This window comes from Anas platyrhynchos, chromosome 25, assembly GCF_047663525.1.
Source record: "Anas platyrhynchos isolate ZD024472 breed Pekin duck chromosome 25, IASCAAS_PekinDuck_T2T, whole genome shotgun sequence".
In the NCBI taxonomy this organism is placed as follows: Eukaryota; Metazoa; Chordata; class Aves; order Anseriformes; family Anatidae; genus Anas; species Anas platyrhynchos.
The window spans coordinates 5,456,983-5,475,713 of record NC_092611.1 but is presented as its reverse complement, the minus strand read 5'-3'; the positions used below and the strand labels follow the sequence as shown (position 1 = coordinate 5,475,713).

General features: G+C 55.3%; 1 protein-coding gene across 3 annotated transcripts in view; it reads left to right on the top strand.

The window, feature by feature from the left end:
* The window catches only part of LOC101804279 (opioid-binding protein/cell adhesion molecule homolog), a 324,486-nt gene that overhangs the window by 41,868 nt on the left and 263,887 nt on the right, over window positions 1-18,731 (top strand). The gene's annotated exons all lie outside the window — the stretch shown is intronic.

The following is an 18,731-nucleotide window of genomic DNA, read 5'->3' as shown; positions in this document are numbered from 1 at the left end:
GGGGAGAAGTCTCTGGCATTTCTGGGCAGCGATGTGCACTTCTGGCAGCTGAATAGATGGCAGTCCCTGTTCGAACAGACAGGGGCTGTGTGGTGAGGCTCAGACCCGCTCTCGACCCAACGTGCGTTTTCCACGACTGCCAGCGAGAATGATGTTGGGCTGGGAAGGGCAGGGACGAGGCACAGCTGTAATTTCAGCAGCTTCCCGTGGTTTGGATCCAGCGCTCGGCTGCGCGGGGCTGGCGTGCGTGGGAAGCTGAGGCTGGAGGGGGAGAGGTTGGCAGTGTCACGGCTCTGATGAGCACGGGGGCACTCAGCCTGTGACTTGCATCTGGAGGCTCGTGCCGCGGGACCATCCACATCCAGGGGTCCCGGGGCAGAGCGGTGCCACGCTAAAACCCGAGCTGGCAGCATGGGAAAGAGCCAGGGGCCAGGTCCCAGTGATGTTTGGCATGATGGCAGCGGGGTCGATGTGTACCAGCCCTCAGAGGGCACATGTGGGCTGCAGGACCTCCCGTGGCAGAGCCTTTCACGTGCTGCCTCCGGCTCTCCGGCAGCTCCTGGAGCCAAAATGGTGCACCTGTGGTTTAGCGGAGAGCGTGAGGATGACGTGGCTGCGTGAGCTGCTCGTTTTTGGAGAATTCAAGGGGGTCTGATGGAAAAATAGGACAATACCTTACCTTGAGCAACATAAGGCAGCAGGTTTTCCTGGCGTGGGGGCAGCTTGCCTCCCCAGAGCTGTGCTGAGCAGGGCACCAGCTCTTCCACCCTCTTTCCAGTTGGGTCAAAATGGCAAAGAAACGGATGCGAGGTAGCTCAAATGGAGGACCAGGCAGATGCAGGGCAAATGGCACGTGGTGGGCTGCCACCGAGGTGAGCTGAACCTGCAGGAGCTGGCAGGGACCTGGCACGGGGTGCTTGGGGTTTGGGTGCCCTGCTGCAGTTCCCTTGGGACCTGGGTGCCTGGCCTGAGGCTCGTGCTGGCTTTGCCATCTGCGCACAGCAGGGAGGAAAAAGGACCGCGCATTTAATCCTCCGGCAACTTGGGAGAGGTTCCTTGATCTGCACTTTGCAGTTGTAGCTTTCCCTTCTTATTTATATTAAGCAGCAAGATCAGCTTGGGCTCTGAATGTCCCCTGAGCCAAACCAGCCTAGGAATTTGCCCAGCTGGGCTCAGCCGCTAATCCATCAAGCCAAAACCTGCTGCCTGCGTTAGAGGAAGGAAAATATTCCAGCGTGCCAGGCTGCCTCCTCGGTCCTTTCCCGACCTGTGGGGCCCGCACCTTCCTGGAGGCTTTTAGGGCTGTTTATTATTTGCAGGCGTAATCCCACGTGTCTTGTGCAGGTGACGCTCCCCTGGGATATGCAGAGGCTGTTTGTGAAGTGTGAACTCTTTTCCTCGCCATTTTTGTGTGAATCCTGCGGGAGTTTCGCACGGGGTGGTTAAAGTGAGAAGGGAACCTGCTTTTAGAAGGTGTAATTAGAGTGAAGGGAAACATCACAACTTGAAGGCTCCTGCAGAAAATAGCATTGCAAAGTTATTATTAGCTGTAATAGCTTATTTGCCAGTTTTTTTTCCCTCTCTCTCTCTCCCACCCCTGTTCTTTTCTTTTCCCTTTTTTTCCCCTCTTACTTTCAGTAGGAAAGATGCGTTTTTCCCACCGGGGCTCGTGTCGTCTCGTTACCAATTCACTCCTCTGGAATCTAAAGACACGAAAGGTTAATGCAGTAATGAAACCCTGACCCCTCCGGTCACAGACAGCGCCTTGCTCTGCGCCTTTTTATTTCGTTGTAAGACAAGCTCCCATCCAAAATAATTCTGCAGCCTAATGCTGCTGGCATCCGATGCCTTGGGGGAGGCGGGTTCTGGGCATCGGTTGCTGTTTGAGGTGGGCTCTTGCTGATGGGGAGGATGCTGAGGGTTTTTAGTGAGCTGCAGGATGGGGAGGTGCAGTGGGCAATGGGATTGCCGAGCCAACAGCAAACGCTTCGAGCTGCTGGGATGCCCTGGGTGCTGAGCAGGGAGTTGTAGTGGGGTGGGTTGTGCTGGGGAACGATGTGGGGTGGGATATTTTGGTTATTCTGCACTTGTGGTGTGACATCATGGCTCTACAGGTGGCAAAAATCAATGCACGTCAGGCTCTTTAGACATTTATATTGCTGCCTGTGCTGCCCCGCAGGCTCACAAGCATGGCAGTGCAGGCTGTGAGACATCCTCTTGGGTATCTGGCAGCCCCGTGAGGCTTGCAGAGCTGTCCCAGGGCTCTGCTGTCACCCCCTGCACCCAGGACCTGCTTTCTGCACCCCCTGGTGACCCTGCAGCCCCTCATGGGCTGCGTAGCTTTGGTGGTGATTGTAAATTTGGTCTAAAATTAAGGAATTTACACTTCAGGAGTTAAAAATGCCTCCCCCTCCCTGTTCAGCAGAGGTGGCTGAGCTCGGGAGCTGCTTCCCTTGGAGGCTGAGTGATGGCTTTGTTGTCCTCTCCGGAGCTGCAGTCTGCTTGTCCCCAAGCAGTGCCACAGAGCAGGCAGGAAGCCTGGAAACGGGGCTGAGCCTGGCCCCAAAATTGCCTCCCAGTCCCCTCTGCACCCCCCTGGCTGCCACCCCTCTGCAGCAGGAGGTGCAGGACTGGCAGAGGGCTGCTGATCCCTGCAACTAAATCCAAGGATAAATACCTGGAGCATATTAGTTCCACCTTAGTGTCATTTCAGTGTTAGTGTGAGGGACTTAAAGGGATTTTCTGTGCTCTCCCCAAGGCTGGGGTTAGTAGTGGGTAACGAGCTGCTGCCATCCGCCCTCTGTCACCTGGAGATGCTGGGGAGAGGTCCCAGTACTGATCAGTTCCCATTTTCTTCCCTTTCCAGATGACAGCAGGAGGGAACATGATGGGAGAACTCCTAACACGGTTTTTGCTCTGTGCAAATCCCAGCAGTGCAAATTTTCACAAGAATTCATTCTGGGGGCTTTGGGGCTGCTCTCTCCAGCATCTACTTTCCAGGACGCACCAAACTGGTGAATCTGGCCTTGCCTTTTCCAGCAGGTTCCCTTGGTGCCCCCTCTGTGCGTTTGCTGGTTGCAGGCAGCTGGGTGGAGGAGCCTTCTGCTGCTCTGAGTCCCTGGGAAAAGCTGATGGGGCTGAGAAACGTTTCAAAGGCACCAGTGGGAGCTGGGTACCTTAACTGGTGCCTTTGAAAATCTTCCCCAAAGGCCTGAATATTTGGTTATGGTGAATTTCAAGCTGCATAAACAGCCGTGTTCGTATTTTATACTTGAATTTGCAATTTGAAGTTAGTGCTCGTGGGTTAGAGCATGAACCCCAGTGTGTTTGCGGGGAGAGGGGAGACCTCCAGGTGCTCCGAGCAGGACACTCACCACCTTATCCCCAAAGCCAAACGCCTGTGTGGGGGTGGTTTTTTGGTTTGTTTCTCCCCTGAAGCATCCTAGAGGGTTGTCTGGGTGCAAAGCTGGCTGCTTTCCCTGCTGCCTGTGGCCAACCTGGGCTTTGCAGCCCTCTCCTTTTCCCACCCCTCTCTGGCGGTGCCAGACCCTGGTCCCAGCTCTCCCATGAGATGCTCCCAGCTGCTGGTGCGTGCAGGATGGGCTGTGATCTCGGCTGTCACACTTCTTTTTTATTTTTTTTGTTTAAACTTGAAAATAATAACAGCTCTGCTGCAAAGCTCCTTCCCTCCAGTCATCTCTCCCTTTCTGTAATGAAGGCACGGTGCTTATAATTACCAACGCAGCAACTGCGCGTACAGAGGTGGCTTTGACACTTGCTGCTTGGTGGGTGGGATTTTCAGGGAACTCCTCTTTGCTTCTGACTTGGAGGGAGGAAATACTTCGCCCCTGCTTCCCAGAAGTGCTGGGACGGGGTTGTCACCCTCCAAGGGTGACCAGGTGAGGTGGCTTGCTAGGTCTAGAGAGGTCGGCACGGCAGGGGATGTGCTGCTGTCACTTGTGCTGCTGTGACCTGATGGTGAGTTTGGGTTTGGTGGGGTCTGAGCAGCACCTTGGGGCTGGTGGCTTTCCCTTATTTAGTGGGGTGGTGGAGGGTGGTGTTGTAGGGCATTGATCGGGGTTGTGTGGAGGTGATGCTCCTCCGGCAGGGTCAGGGATGCGTGGTGAGCGGAGGAGGTGTTTCATCACGTTCATCTAAAACAAGGAGCAGGCTGGAAAGGGCACGTGGTGCCTCTCACATCTCGTGTCCTGGATCTGTCTCCGTGGGCTGAGCTTCCCAAAAGGGCACCCCAACCTCAGGCAGCAGGGTGCAGCTACCTGCAGCGACCTCGGTGCATCCGTATCCCAGTAGGGTTGGCAGCCGTGCTGGGGATGCAGGGGATGGGAACTTGGTGTTGTGCAGCGCTGCCATGTGCCTGCAGGACACGTGTGAGATGAGGCAAGGGAAAGGGGGAAAAGAAGAGTTATTTTTAGGTTTACTTTTCTGTGAATTCAGCGCTAGCGAGAAGTGCTGGATTGACAGCTCCGGAGACGGAAGCGCTCCGCACACCGCGGGGAAGGGGCAGCCCAGCACAGCCCCCAGCAGGGTCCCACAGCTCGGGTGGGATGCTGAGCCTGGACCTCACCTGTCTGGAGAGCAAAACCATGGGGAATGTCCCCTCCGTGAGCCAGAGCTGGGGTGTTGGTGGGATTTAATATGGGATAGAAGCTTCCTGAGGGGCAGGTGGGGTTACCTGTGTGTGGTGTGGCTGTGGGGTCCTGCCTGGCTCACCCTATGGAGACCAACCCCTCAGCCACTTGGGGACCAAGCAAGCCTGCAGCAGGAGGACTTCTAGGAAGATGGCAAGAACATTGCCATTTCCACAAAATGGCCCAGGCACATTTCATCCCCTCCTTGCAGAGCACGGAAGGACAACAAGGTCTTCGTGTGGGGCTCCCAGAGCAGCACCAACTGGTGGAACTGGGAGGAACCAGGCTGTGCGTGCCCTGTGTGCTCCCCCAGGAGCCTTGGTGTGCTGTCCACCTGCCCGCCCATCACCTCTCCTCCCGCAACTGTTCACTTCTGGCTTTTGTCTCCTGTACTTGTTGCTATGCGTGCGGCGTGTGGAAGGAGCGCTGGCGAATATAGGCCACACTTTGATTGTTCAGCAAGCTGGAAAATGATGATTATAATTTTTGACAGAAGGGAAGGAGGGGGAAGGAGATCTCTGGGCTTTCAAATCTGCTCTGTCATAAGCAGGATCTTGCGAGGGCCTTCTGATGACTTCTCCCTCCCCAAAGGAAATGGTGTTTGCATAGCAAGAGGGGTTACAGGAAAAATTCCTCTCTTCACAAGGACAAAACAGCGCTTCTTGCACCAAGCCTTCCACCTTGTGCAGCAGTCCTGTCACTGCACATAAGCACAGCGCGGGCGGTGGTGGCCGGTAATTGAACGGGAAGCATCGGAGAGAGACCTGGAGTTGGATGCTGCTATAAAAAACCCACAGTCCCTGACAGAGCCGCGTGCAGACATACCCCACGTAGCAGCCTGGCCACGTTTGGCTGTGCTGGCACACGCTTTGGGGCAAATTTTGGCTGGACCTGACCCTACACCTCTGTTTTTCCCCTCTCCTGGGTGGCAGCAGAGCCCCTGGAGACCTCCACGCTGCCCTTTCCCTCCTGCAGTCCCAGGCGCTGGCAGCCGGTGTTGGCCGCCTGCTCCTGGCTGGATCTGCCCGTTTATTTATTTTATTTAATGGCTTTGGCTAATTTCCACTTTAATTTTTTTTTTACATATTATTTATTTTAACGTGATCGCCTCTAATGAGGCTAATGACATTTAGTCTCCGCGGTGGTGCATGTTAATTTGGGCACTGAAATGTCAGCGCGAGGCAGTCGCCTCCTATCTGCACGGCACACAAAGGGGCTCCCTCCCCGGCTGTCCCCTCCCCTCCTTATCTCGGGGTACCCAGGGACGGGACATTTGCCAAAGCCACCCTCCTGCCATCCCGCAGGCACCGTGGAGCAGGCTCGGCCACGAGGCTGGAAGGTGAGGGCTGCCGAAAGGGGACCTTTGGAGCGAGCTGGCGCGGCGTAATTAATCAGGTGTCGAAACCTCGGAGCAAAGTTAGCTTTGATCAGCGGGGTGATCTGTCAAAAAGGTCGTTCTGCTGCCCGGGGTGTTCTTCTGTCTGTCTCTGCCCATCCATCTACCTTGCCACCTCTCCTTTCTGTGGCCAAGGTGGAGATCTTGTAGGGCCAAGTGGTGACCTACAGAGCCGGGGCCAGTATCTCCTTGCCCTCCCCGGTGCTGCTGGCAGGGGATGGAGCAATGAAATGGGATGCCCCTAATGCACACCACCATGGTTTGGGGATGGTACCACCACTGTGGCATGGGGAGGAAGTCAGTAAATGTAGAGGTTTGCTGCAGAAGTGCTTGAATGTTGTGGTGCAGACTGGGCTGGGTGTCAGGATCAGCCCCGAATGAAGGGAGGTGGTGCTGAGCTTGCAGGTGGCTGCAGGAGAGGCAGTAACTCCGGGATATGTCATACTCGAGTCCTCTCAAGATGTTGAACCTCAGAAGCCCGAGCCGTTTTGCTTAAGAATGAGCCCTTTTTTCTGCAATCTGGGCCCAAATGCAGCTGAATTTGATCTGTTCTCCTTTGATCTGTTCCTCCCTCTCCATTCTGTGTACCAGGAACGGATGAAGATTAAAGTTTGCAGCTTCTGAGCAAACTAGGTTGCTCATCACTGCGTGATACCCAATTACCTGCTGATACCTCAGGAGTGAGAAGGTATTGATCCTGCTTGGATTTGAACTTGTTGAACCAAAGAGCCCGGGTATTTCAGGCGCGTGGCTCAGGACGTGCCGTTTCCTTCAGGAATCAAAGCGCAGCTTCTGCACCCCGCAGTACCACCGCTGGGAGGGGGGCTGTTGTCTCTGCCCCGTGGGAAATAACCAGAAAGTGGTAAATAATAGCATCTGCACTCCCCGAAGTACGGGAGGGATGGGGATGTAATGATTTCCACGATGTACATGAGGAATGTCTCCATTTTGCAGAAAATGAGTGTCCAGAAGCTGATTTATTTTCCCCCCTACCCATGGCTTTCTGTGCCCTCGTCTCTCTGTGAGAACTGCAGGCTGCGAAGTCTTTGATGACATCCCCCATGTTTGTCTTCTGCTGGCTGTGATTTTTCCAACCAGAAATCTCATTTTAATTCCAAATAAGAAACAAAAATGCTCTCCAAATCGGGTGGAAAGAGAAGGCTTGAGGGACTGGATTGAAGCATTTCTAAAACGTGGTGGTACCAGGTCTTGCTTATGTATAGTGGTTGTTCCTGTAGCTCTTAAAACACTTCACAAAGAAGAGAAATTTCATGGTCCCCGTGTTTGCAGACAGGGAAGCCGAGGAATAAAGAGGGAAAATGACTTGCCTAAGGCATGCATGGAGACACATGTTGAAAGACGCGTCCTCGCTGTAGCTTCAAATCTGCAGGAGGCTGCTACACGTGTTTCCCTGTGAAACAGCGAGCTGCGGCTTCCCCCTTTGAGAACCACGAGAGAAAAGGCTGTGAGATCAGTGCGCTGGAGCCCAAGGCTCCTGTGCTGTGATAATATGGAGCTGGGGCACGAAGGGGCTCTTGGGCTTGCGCTTTGGGAACCATCAGAGCCGGCGATGCCCTGGTCAGTGCCACCAGCAGGAGAGGCGATGTCTGGAGGTAAGCGAGCAGGAGCTGATGAGCAGCAGGCAATCAGTGTTTTTTTCGGGTCAATGGTCACTCTTTTCTCCCCTTGATGTCACCAGGAGGGCAGCGTGTCCTTGATCCCCATGTCCTTCCGTGCCTTGCCTCCGTCCACTTTTCCCGAAGCTTTGAAAGCGCCGATCTCGGAGCTGAAACCGGGAGGTGAATGCAGAAGAAATCTCAAGCACGCTCTTCACTCAACCCTTGGGCTCAAAATGGAAATACTCTCTGCAATTTAACCGAGAGCACACGTTTGTCCCGGCAATGCCTGCCGTGCTTCTGCTTTGTGTGCTCAAGTGTCCGCCGGCTGCCTCGGGGCCGCTCCTCGGTGCCTTCGCCAGCCTCTCCCTGCGGCCGGGGCACTTTATCTTTATAAAGTAGCAATAAGTGGACAGTGTAATATATTTCACTTTTAATAAGGTGTTGCCAGTTGCACACACTCCGCAGAGCAATTAGTGTCAAAAGCAGCTAAGCAATGGCGGGGAGCCGTAATTCGGCTGTTTACTGACTTGGAGGATTTATGGGCAGGCGTTGGGGGGAGCTGCGGTCGCGGCTTGGCCAGGGATCCGGGAGGTGCTGTGCACTGGCTGCAAAACCACAAAAACCCACAAGCCTCCGAGCCCTGGGAGTCCTGCAGGGACGTGGCAGCTCTTGAGAGAGAGGCCAAAGCGAGCTGCCCCGGTGCTTTGTTGGCCCCAAGGTCTGAGGTTTGGGAGGAAGCCTCCGAAAAAGGATGCTGAGCCGCTCAGATGTGCCAGCCAGCCGGGCTGGTGCCCAGAATCCAGGCTGGGAGAGCCTGATTGCTCTTTGTGCAGGGGTCTGGCTGCTTTGGGATCTGGCACCTTTGGGATTTTGGGGTCTGGCAGCCTGGAGCTGTGCAGCGTGAGGTTGTCCTTGGTGATGCAGCGGGGAAGGGTCGCATCTGGATCAAAGCAGGACTTGGCTTGGTTGGCGCATGGGCATTGCACCGATCGACGTGGTACCACCAGCTGGGTGGAGGTGGATGGAGAGAAGAGCTTTCAGGTCCGAGCAAGGCTTTTTTCTACCCTTCCAGCCCATGAAATAGCTGGTAATATCCAAGACTTGTTTTCTTTTTTATTTTTTTGGGATCGCTGTATGCTGGGCACAGAGCTTCAGTGCGCCCTGGCCAGGCGCTGCTCTCCGTGCCTTGTTCCTGCGAGCTGCACATCCACATCCCTGCCTTTGTGCGGGGGCTCTGTGATCACGGCGAGCTGTGCGGGGCAGCAGGAAGGCAGTTCTTACAAAGGCCAGCCCTGCGTTGATCTCTGCCAAGGCAGGCAGCTCCGCGAGCCGCAGCAGCCCTCCTGCCCAGATCTAACCGGGCTCCTGCTGCTTCTCGGGGCAGGCGCTTCCACAGCCTTGGTCTGGCAGTGGTGATGGGGGGGGGAGAGAAAGCAGTGATACTCCAAAGAGGCAGCGCAGAGGCTGGGAGGGAACTTCTCGAGTGAAAGTGCCTCTGTGTAATGGTACGGGTCGGGCTGGAAGGCTCCAGGCTCGATTCACTCTGGGTTGATTGCGGCACGAGCCTCCCGCAGCCCCCTTCTTTGGGACAGCCCTGCCCTAAAGCCTTTCTCTCCCCGCCTAGAGGGGTTAGTCCAAGCATTTGGTGTCTGATGTGAAAATTGGGGGTGTTGCTGAGCCCGTGCCCCGATCCGCTCCCCCTTTCCCCACCCCCTGTTTCGCAGTTCAGTGAAGTTGCCGCTCCTTGGGTTTGTTCTCCGAATTGAAAGCCTTCCATTTTCACACCTCTGTAATTGGTGCTATCTGTTGAGAGAAACTCCGCAACGCCAGCCAGCCAAGGTCAGGAGGAGCTGAATTGAATTAAAAGGAGGCGAAATTGGTTCAAGGTGGGCAGAGGGCCGCTGAGGGAACGATGCAATTTCTCTCCTTGGGGCTCCTGATGAGCAGAGACAACGGCAGCTTCCCCGCGCAGCCCGCGGGGCGCTGACACCGGCCCACCCACGCCTCCGTCCGCACAGGGAGGTGGGCATCTCGCAATTGAAAACAAGGAAATGAGGCCCAGCACCCCGTCCTTTTATCTGGTCAGCGGGACGGGGCTCGGCTCCTCCGGTTCCGTGGCTGGGATGCTGACAACTGTCACCGAAATGACCTTGCGGTGATTAAATACAGGAGGAAACGAGGCTGAAGCTGCGACGCAAGCTGGTGGAGAGGAGATGCAAAGTGCCGTGCTCTGATCCTGCCCCTGACTCCAACCCCAGCGCCGTCAGGCTGAGCTAAGGGCAGATCCTCAGCCCCGCCGTCTCCTCTGGGTGTAAAACTGGAGAATTTCAGCTAAATCTGATGGGTTTCCAGCCCTGTGCCTTGCCAGGGTGTTGGAGATGGCTGCGTTGTACGACGGTGTGTTTTAGGGGAAGGGATGTGAAGCTTAGAGCTCTTACAGCGCTGCTTGGAAGTTTTCCCACTATTTTTTTTCCTTGAAAAATGTGTATTTCTTCGCTCGCCGAACGTATCAGCGCTGAGTACTCTGCTGGCAAAAGTTGCTGGGCTCTGGGAAGTTTGCTTGGCTGCAGGACGCGCTTTCGAGGAGCAGGAGGAGACCTGTCCCGGGCTTCCCATCCCGCTCTGCCCTTGATCCTCAGCCCAGAAAATCTCTCACCAGGCCGGGCGAGCGGCTGCAGCTCTCCTACCGGGTGTATAATTAGGGTTTTTAAGGGATTTGGCCCCAAATCCTCCCTAGCCCAGCTAAATGTCTGCGGCTCTTCAGAAGTAGAGCGGCGCTGGCCTGGCGAGCACTCAGAGTAGAGTGGCTCCACCAGGGCGCTGCAGAAATGGGGAGAAGTTCCGAATGGAGACGTTCCAGGGAACAAGGGGCCGATTTTCCACCCACTTCGGAGCTGGAGCAAAGCCCTTCCAGCCTCTTTCTCTTGCTCCCCAGCTGGGCTGGCACGGGGGACGTGGCATTTCGCAGCAGCAGCGAGGAGGCAAGTGGCCAAGGGAGCCTTGGCGGGTGCCAGGCTGCCCAGCCACCGCTGGGCTTGGAGGAGCTGCTGCTGGCTGTGCTCAGGGGATGTCCCCGAGCCCTTTTTTTTAATCCCCTGGAGGATTTGGTGCTCGTGGCCTTGTTGTGTCCTGCTCCTATCCCAGGCTGGAGCAGGGCACTGGTGTGGTGGGAGGCAACAGAGCGCCCCGGGGCTGCCCCGGCCCCAGCTCTGCCTCTCCCGTAATTTATACAAGAGCAAGCCGATGTTCCCTTTTAAATTGACAAAGGCAGAGAAAGGAGCCCGGGAAGCCCTCTGACCCCGGAGCCCTGGTCCATGAAAATTACAGGCGCTGTACAGCGCGTTTCCTCTTGATGTACTTGCAGTGGGGAGACGCTGGTTAATTTGCCAGGACTCAGAGGTGACCTGGGTTTAATAAAGAGGATTAATGGATTTGAGCTAAAGGTCTCGGCTGTGTGGAGCTGATAGCCTTCTCCTTCGAAGACACCACAGCAGGCTCGGCTCAGCCTCTTGCAGGGAAGGCAGAGGCTGCTCGGAAGGAGCACGTTGCTGCTGCTGCCAGGGATTTCCTCGGGGGTGACCAGCAAAGTGCCAGCCCCTGCCTCAGCTCCTACCCAGGCTGGGGATGTCCCCGTCCCTTCCCATCTCCTGTGCCCGTCTGCCACCCCCGGGTGCATCTTGTCACCTCCTGCAGGTGCCGTGACCAGGCAGTGGAAGCAAAGGGTGTGGGAGACTGGGTGCTCAGCCCTCTGCTCCTCTTTTGGGGTTTTACACCCAGTTTGGGCTCAGTTTTGAGCTATCTTTTTGGCAGCTAGCCCCCCCGGGCTGGTGGTTTTAGGCTAGGTGATGGCAGCAGTGACATCCATCCAGCCCGTGGGTGCTGAGCTCACCAAGCTGTGTCCACCTTTGGGATCAGGACCCGCCGTGCATCTCCTGCCCCGTGTCTGCTCTGCAGGCAAGGAAGATAAGGCAACGAGAGCGAGTTGGGGCCAGCTGGGAATAGCAGCAGTTCCTCACACTGTTTCCTACACCCTCCTGGAGGAGAGGTAGGGATTTAGGGATGGGGACGGTTACAGGACACTCTGTGGCAGTGGGGACTGTGGGAGCAGAAAGGAGGTGTTTTAGCTGTGGGGTTGGATGCCTGAGCATTGTCCCAGCTGGGAGCAGGGATGTGGGTATGATGAAAGTGTCTTCTGCTAGGCGAAGAGGAGGATCAGCAGGTACATCAGGCATCTGATGGTGGTGGTATAAGGCAAGGTCCTGGCCAGGATTTGGGCAGGAGCTATGTTGGGACTGTTCATCTTTGCAGATCCACCCTACAATTCCTGCAGGCACACTTCTCCATGCCACTCTCAGAGGGTTTAACAGCAGTGGGATGAGAAGGATCCCATGGGGGTGCCAAAACTCATAGCAGCAGTGATGGGGAAAAGGCTGAGCCTCTGCTGGTGCCATGCCCTGCTGCTCTGCCCCCTCTCTCCATGTTCCTACCCCTCGGGGAGCGATGAATTCCCCACAGTGTCCCGCTCCCTGGCCCTGGAGCTGCTGGCAATGTTCTTGCAATACAACAGTTCCTCGGCTGGGAGCTGCCGTGGACGGGGCCACTTTCCCTGCCAGGCAAATGTGCGCACGATCGATGCAATCAACTCCCCCTTCAGCTCCTTTTTGGGTCGGGTGGAAGAGATGCTCTGCCTGAAACCCATTTATTGAGCAGAGAAGGTGCAATGAAATTACAAGCTGTAGCTTTTACCAGCTCCTGCCTTGCCTTTTCTTTATCCAACAGCCTGTCTGGTATTATGAAGCATTATTCTCTCAAAACTCCATTTCTCCTCTTTTCAGAGGGGGCAGGTGAGCACCCAGCAATGCATCCTGTGCCAGCCACGTGTAGGAGCATTCAGCAAGAGATCCCAGCCTCTGGATGCTCCGGCATGGAGCTGCTTCGTCCCCGAACTATTATTTATGTCTGCAGGGCTGGGTACTGACCTGCTTTACCTTAGTGCTCATCAGGGAAATCCAAATGAATGATTTCCTTGCAAAGCTGAGCGCGAGGTCAGAGCCGAAGCTGTTTGCGCTCTCCATGCAGTGAGTCCCAGAGCTCTTTAGGACAGAACGAAGGCACTAAACGCCTTGTGCAGGAATTAAGTGCAGGGCTCTGAAGACGTGATTCAGCAAATACACTTGAAGTTGATGCTCAGCCCCGTTGTGAGGGGTCATGCTGTGCTGCTGGGCCACAGCTTCAGGTGGAAACCAGCCCCGAGCATCGGCTTTCCTGGCCTTTTTGGAAAAGCCTGGGGAAAGGGGCACTGGCTTCCACCACTGGGTTTGTGTCTGTAGCGACAAGCTCATGGCTGGTCATTTTTCGATTAGGCACGAAGTCAAATTTCATCCCTTCGAGCAGCGTGTTATGGTCATTTCAGTCTATTTTTCTGTCTGAGAGCCGCGTTCCTTCGCAAACAAGGCTATTTTCAAGCTGCTGCTGGAATGAAATGAAAAAAACATCATGAGTTTGCTGTCACTTAATCACTTGTGCTGCTCCTAATAACCCGCCGCCGAGCCCGGTGTGATAGCCTGTCTTGCAAATAATCTTCAGTGCTCACGAGGGGCCAGGACGTGGCTTTTGTCTTGTGATGCCCCTGGAGAGGCAGCGTCACCCCCACGTCGTCCTCTTCCTCGGGATGCTGCATCCCTGCTGAAGGCTCCTGATGTGTCACAAGTGGTCTGGTTCATTCTGGGCACTGAATTTAGCTGGGTGCAATGCCATTTTTGGGCCACGGCAATCAGCAGTGGGGATTTGTCCTGTGTGCAGCCAGCAGCCCCCTGGTCACTGCTTTTTGCAGCAGCATCTTGCAAATGAGCCACGCTGCAACCACCTTAATGCGCTCAGCCAGCGCTGCCTTCCCTCTGCTGCTGCCTATAATTCATCCCTGGTGTTGTCCTGTGTTATTTAGCTCGCTGTTAGGGAATAGAAACAGCTCCTGTGAAGGACTGGGTGCAGGGCACAGCGTCCCCAGCAATAGGGAATTGCACGGCCCCGATCCTGCCGCGCATCCCAGGCTCGCTGCCGCCCCGTGTGTGGCAGAGCCCGGCCAGAAATTGCTGCTCACCCCTGCAGCAGGAGATTTAATTATCATTAGCTTAGCTTGCACAGCTCCACGTGGTGTCGTGCAGCTGCAAGTTTAGCTGGGCCTTTTAAAAAATCCAGCTGCAATGATTTTTTTCCCCCCATTTCCTTGTGATTTAATTCTTTGCCTCTTACAAAAGCTTTGCTATCGTATAACGTTTTGGGCCACTTTGGCAGCGTGTTTGAAGGGGGAAGAAGATGCATTTTGAGGAGCCTTGCAGCCAGGCAGTGATATTTAATGTTTTATTTTGCATCCTATCAGTTACACCACGGGAAAACGTCAGAAGCACCCCCAAATTGTCGTCGTCTTCCTGGCAGCTTGTGAGCAGGAGCCGGGGCAGTGTGGGATGGAGGGGAGCTCGGAGCTGCAGCCTCTTCTTCTCACCTCCCTCGGTAATCCCTAAAGTCTGAGTTCTGACATTTCCCAAAACTGCCTGCTGATGATTCAGGACAGAAATGGGAGACGCTGACATTTTGCTGAGAAAGGGCAATTCCCACCCAAACCCGGGGTTTCTGCTGCAGCTTCCCCTGGTGCAGTGGAGCTCCCCATTGCCTTGTCCCAGAGGGGCTGTGGGGAATTTCCCTTTGTGGGGCTGGGAAGACCAGATTTTTCCCCGGTTACCCAAATTTTCAAGCTTTCTTTGAGACCCCAGCAGCCTTCCTACAGGCTGGCAAAAAAACAGCCCAATTTCTCCGAGGAACGGCTGCCTTTTAGCTGCGGGCTCTTTGCTCATCAAGCGCTTTCCACAAAACTTTTTTTCCCCCCAAATTATTCTATTTTTCTGCTGAAATTCCACTTTTCTTGGGAAATCCTAGGTGGGTCTTTGGGCCAAACCCATGGTGCACTGCCCTTTTTCTGGGGTGTTTTCTCCCCCTTCCCCACCCGCCCTGTGCCGCCCTCCAAGCCGCTTTACCCCCATCGCCAATAAAGGCAAACAAAAATTAAATCTATAATTATCATTACTAATTCCACTTAATTAGTCACAAGCCAGCAGCCAAATTGGCTTTCTCATAATTATCAGATAAGCAGTAAGCACATCTCATAGATTATAATTAACACTGCTTAATTAAAATCTAATATACATGCACCCTTCCCTCAGCATATGCCTAATTGGGTTCATGAGCAGAGGGGGTGCGAAGCCCGGGTCCCCCCCCTAAAAATAAGAACACAGAAGTGGCACTGAGCAAATCTTTAAGTTGGGTGAGTTTGGGGAGCTGGTGGTGAAGTTTGTTGGCGTGCTGTGAGCTGGGGCTGGCCGCATCCTGCTGCTCCCCCCCCCCCGCCAGCACGCTTGGGCTGCGCTCTCGGGGGGCAAAATTAGCAGCAAGCTTGGAAAGGAGCCCAAAAGGGGGAAATCGAAGCCTGGAGGGGGTTTGTGCTGTCCGCAGCTGGCTGGGTTTTGGCTGTGCGTGGAGCTGAGCCTTGGCATCATCTCCATGCAAAGAGAGTTTGCTTAAAAAAGGGGGAAAAAAGGGCAAAAAGAGGGGAGCTGGGTACACGAGCCTGGATGTGCGTGTGCTGGTTGAGCAAGAATTTAGTGCAGGATGCCTTCAGGAGCCGTGGGATGACTTTTTTTCCCCTGTCCTTGCTCACAAGCACCCTCCCTTGCCTTCTCTCTTCATTTTCTTTGTAACACCTTGGCTAGAAAAAAGGCATCTCCCTGACGGATGATGAACTCGTACAAGATTCTCCTCCGACTTAAATATTTTTTATTATTATTGTTATTGCTCCAGCTGTGACCTCTCCATAATCCCCCGTCTATGCTGGGCTCGGCAATAATAAAGCAGCTTGAATAAATTATACTTTCAAAGGCGAAGGCTGGATTTTGGCGCTGAGCTCTGGAAATTGATGTCTCTCTTATTTCCTTCACCTGCGCGGGGTCGGGAGGAGCTGCTGGCATCGCAGCTCCCCTGGCAGCGGTGGCCTGGCCCCGGATAAAGCCCCAGCTGGTTTCTCTTTCCCGTTTTCCTGCTGTGGGGAGGAGATAATGCTGTCTCCGGGGGGTGATTGGTGATGTCCGTGGCCTCCTGGTGGTTCGCAGATGGGATCCGAGGAAAGGAAGCCACAGGCAGAGGTGGGGGAAGAGAGAAAGTGAGAGGCAGATAAAGGGAGATGAAGCACTGCCTCTGACAGCCCCTGCGTTGGGAGTGAGCATCTGGAAGGGTTCTGCTGGTGACAGAATTGCTCCTGGGGGCATTGCGTCTGCTCTGCCGTCCCCTTTTACCCTCTCCGTGCGGCTCCCCAAGTGGCACTGCTGATTGTGGAGGACCAGGGCTGTGCTGGGGGCAAATCCTGGTGGCTCCGAGTTGCTTGTTGGCTTGCTTCCCCCCCGGCTGTTTGTCTTTCTGCTCCAAAATCTCTCGCTAGCCCCCACCCATGGGTGCTGCCATGGGGCTGGGTGCCAGAAGGACCCAGGTCCTCTCTGGGGCTTGGTGCTTGCAGGTAAGAGCCCACAGGTGGTGGTGTGCATGTGGGGCTCCTCTTAGCTCCTCTCCTCCTGCCTTTTGGCAAGGGGAAAGCAGCATCTGGGCCAGCTGAGCTCCGTGGGGAGCCCCAGCCTGGCCGAGTGTCACGAGGGCCACCAAAGCCTTGCAGGAGGTGCCCTGGGTGCCGATCACTGGCAGCACCTGCACCCTCCGACCTCGTCTCGCTGTGCAGTGAGGCCCCTGCTTTGCCCAGAAGCCTCCACGTACTTGGCTGCCTGCGAAAAGCGGGAGCCACTGCTAGTGCTGATTATTAATTAGATCATTTGCCTGCCGCTTTTTGCTGAGCTCGTCTCTGCCTGGTGAGTTTACGCGCTGTGGGAGATGGGCGAGATGCTGTCACCGCCTGAGAGGTGCTGAGCTGAGCACCCTGCACCCAGCATGGGGGCAGGAGCCTCTCCGGGACCTCGCTGCAAGGGTTTTGTCCTGGTGCTTGGGGTGGGAGCTGCTTTGGGGTCTGAGTATGGCAGCTGCTGGGGACCGGAGGGCATCCCGTGCTGTGGCGCGAGGAGCCTGGAAAGAAAAAGACCTTTAATGCGGCGGCGGCGGAAAGTAAAGGCTTGGCACGTGTGCTGGTGTCGGGGGAGGATTTGCGGATTAGAGATGTGTAATTGTATGTAGTGCATGACAAAACAAAATAAGTGGCAAGAAGAACTCGGTCGTATTAAGAATTCAAAGCGAGCGTTAAGCTTTTTTACATTGAAAAAAAAAAAAGGGCGAAATGTGTGAGGCAAAAGCCCCGTCCGTCTCCGCGCTGCTCCAAAGGTCCCCAGGACTGCTCGTCCCACAGGAGGATGATGAGGGCTCGGCACAAGCATCTCCAGCAGCTGGGCACAGATGATCTCCATCAGCATCCAGCCGGCCCCGGGGCCCGATTCTGGCTGCTCTTGCGCAGGCAGAGCTCAGAGCCCGTTTGGCGGCGGTGCCGCTGCCGAGCGCGTGCGTAGGTGGGGAGATGGATGGGTCCCGAGGGGCAGCGCCGTGCCAGCATGCCTGGCTCTGCCCGGGGATGGCTGCTTGGGGAGGAGAGGAGCGATTTCTCCTCTTCGTTTCATTTCATTTGGGCTCCGGCTGGGGATAGATGCGCGTTTGGAAAACGAAGGAGAAACACGGCCGGGGCTTCCTGGCTGCTTTTCCTGGAGATTTTGGCATAAATTGGATTGGGGGAAGAGCTGGGAGCAGAACCCAGGTGCCTTGGGCTGGTGGCGTGGCCCAAATCCCGTGGCAGGGATGGGTCCTGTCCCTCCAGTCCCCCCGTGCCCACTTGGTGCTTCAGCAACCGCCTGCTCGCGGGCTTCTGCTAGACCGTGCAAGACAGCTGTGTGCTTTTTCCATGGGGATTTCTTGCCATCATAAGATCTTCCCAGATTAAGTAAATAATTTCACATTAGCTTAATTAAGTCTAATAGACTCATTAGTTCACTCTTTGCGCACGTTCCCGAGGGAGCGGTGGCCGGGAACCGTGACGAGTTGCTGCGTGGGATCCCGGGGCATCCCGAAGGCAGCGGTGGGGAGCTGGGCTCGGGGCTGGGGGCAGCTCCTTGCTGCCAGGAGGCTCCCGAGGTGGGAAATCCCATCCCCTGGGGGGCCGCATGCAGCAGGATTTGCTGCTCGAAGGGTTTCTGGGTGCTGGCTCAGCATGGGTGCAGTGTCCCAAGTGGGAGCCGGGTCCAAAGCATCTCCTGGTGTCCCGACAGCATCCGTGTGCTTGGGGGGAGGTCTTGAGAGGCTCTGAGCCTTATGGCACCGTGAGAGCAATTTGGCAGCCTCTACTATACTGATGAGGCTCTGGGATGAATTTTGGGGTGTTTTTGCAGCACTTGGGTTGCTTCTACCTTCCTGAAGCCAAGAGGTCCCAAAGCCAACCACGTCTCGGTGCCCAGGTGAGTGGAGAAAAGTGAGGGGCCCCGATGTAATGGCAGGGTTTGCATGCCACGAGAACGGGCTGCATGGTGCGTGACCCAAAACCTTCACGGTGCACGACCCCAAGCCACGGATGGGAGGGCACAGGATGGCTGGTAAGGCGCAGACATTGATCTGAGCAGCAGATGTAGGAGGGAAGAGGCTGAGGCTTCCCTGAATGGGAGACAAGGGAAAAGCAAGAGCTGGTGGAAGCTAAAATAGAAGCGTGCAGGTATTTGCCCGGGGAGGGAGCATATCTGGTAGCTGTAGGGGGGGATTTAGGCTTTTTCTGTTCCGTGCCTTCCTGGTGGTGCGCGGTATTAAATTATACTGCTGTGCACAGGGCGTTTTTATGATGCATTTTAAAGTTATGTCAAGGGCATCGAGAGCATACGGGTAGGTGACCTCTTTAGGCGTTTGCATAAATCTAAATAAATAAAATCAAATTGAGGGAGGAAGGCAGGGACCTGCGGATCTCCTCGTGCTCGTGGCACGCTTCTATCTCCTGCAGACAATGCTGGGGAGCCGCATCCACAGAAAGGGAGGCAGACATCTGGTTTCCCT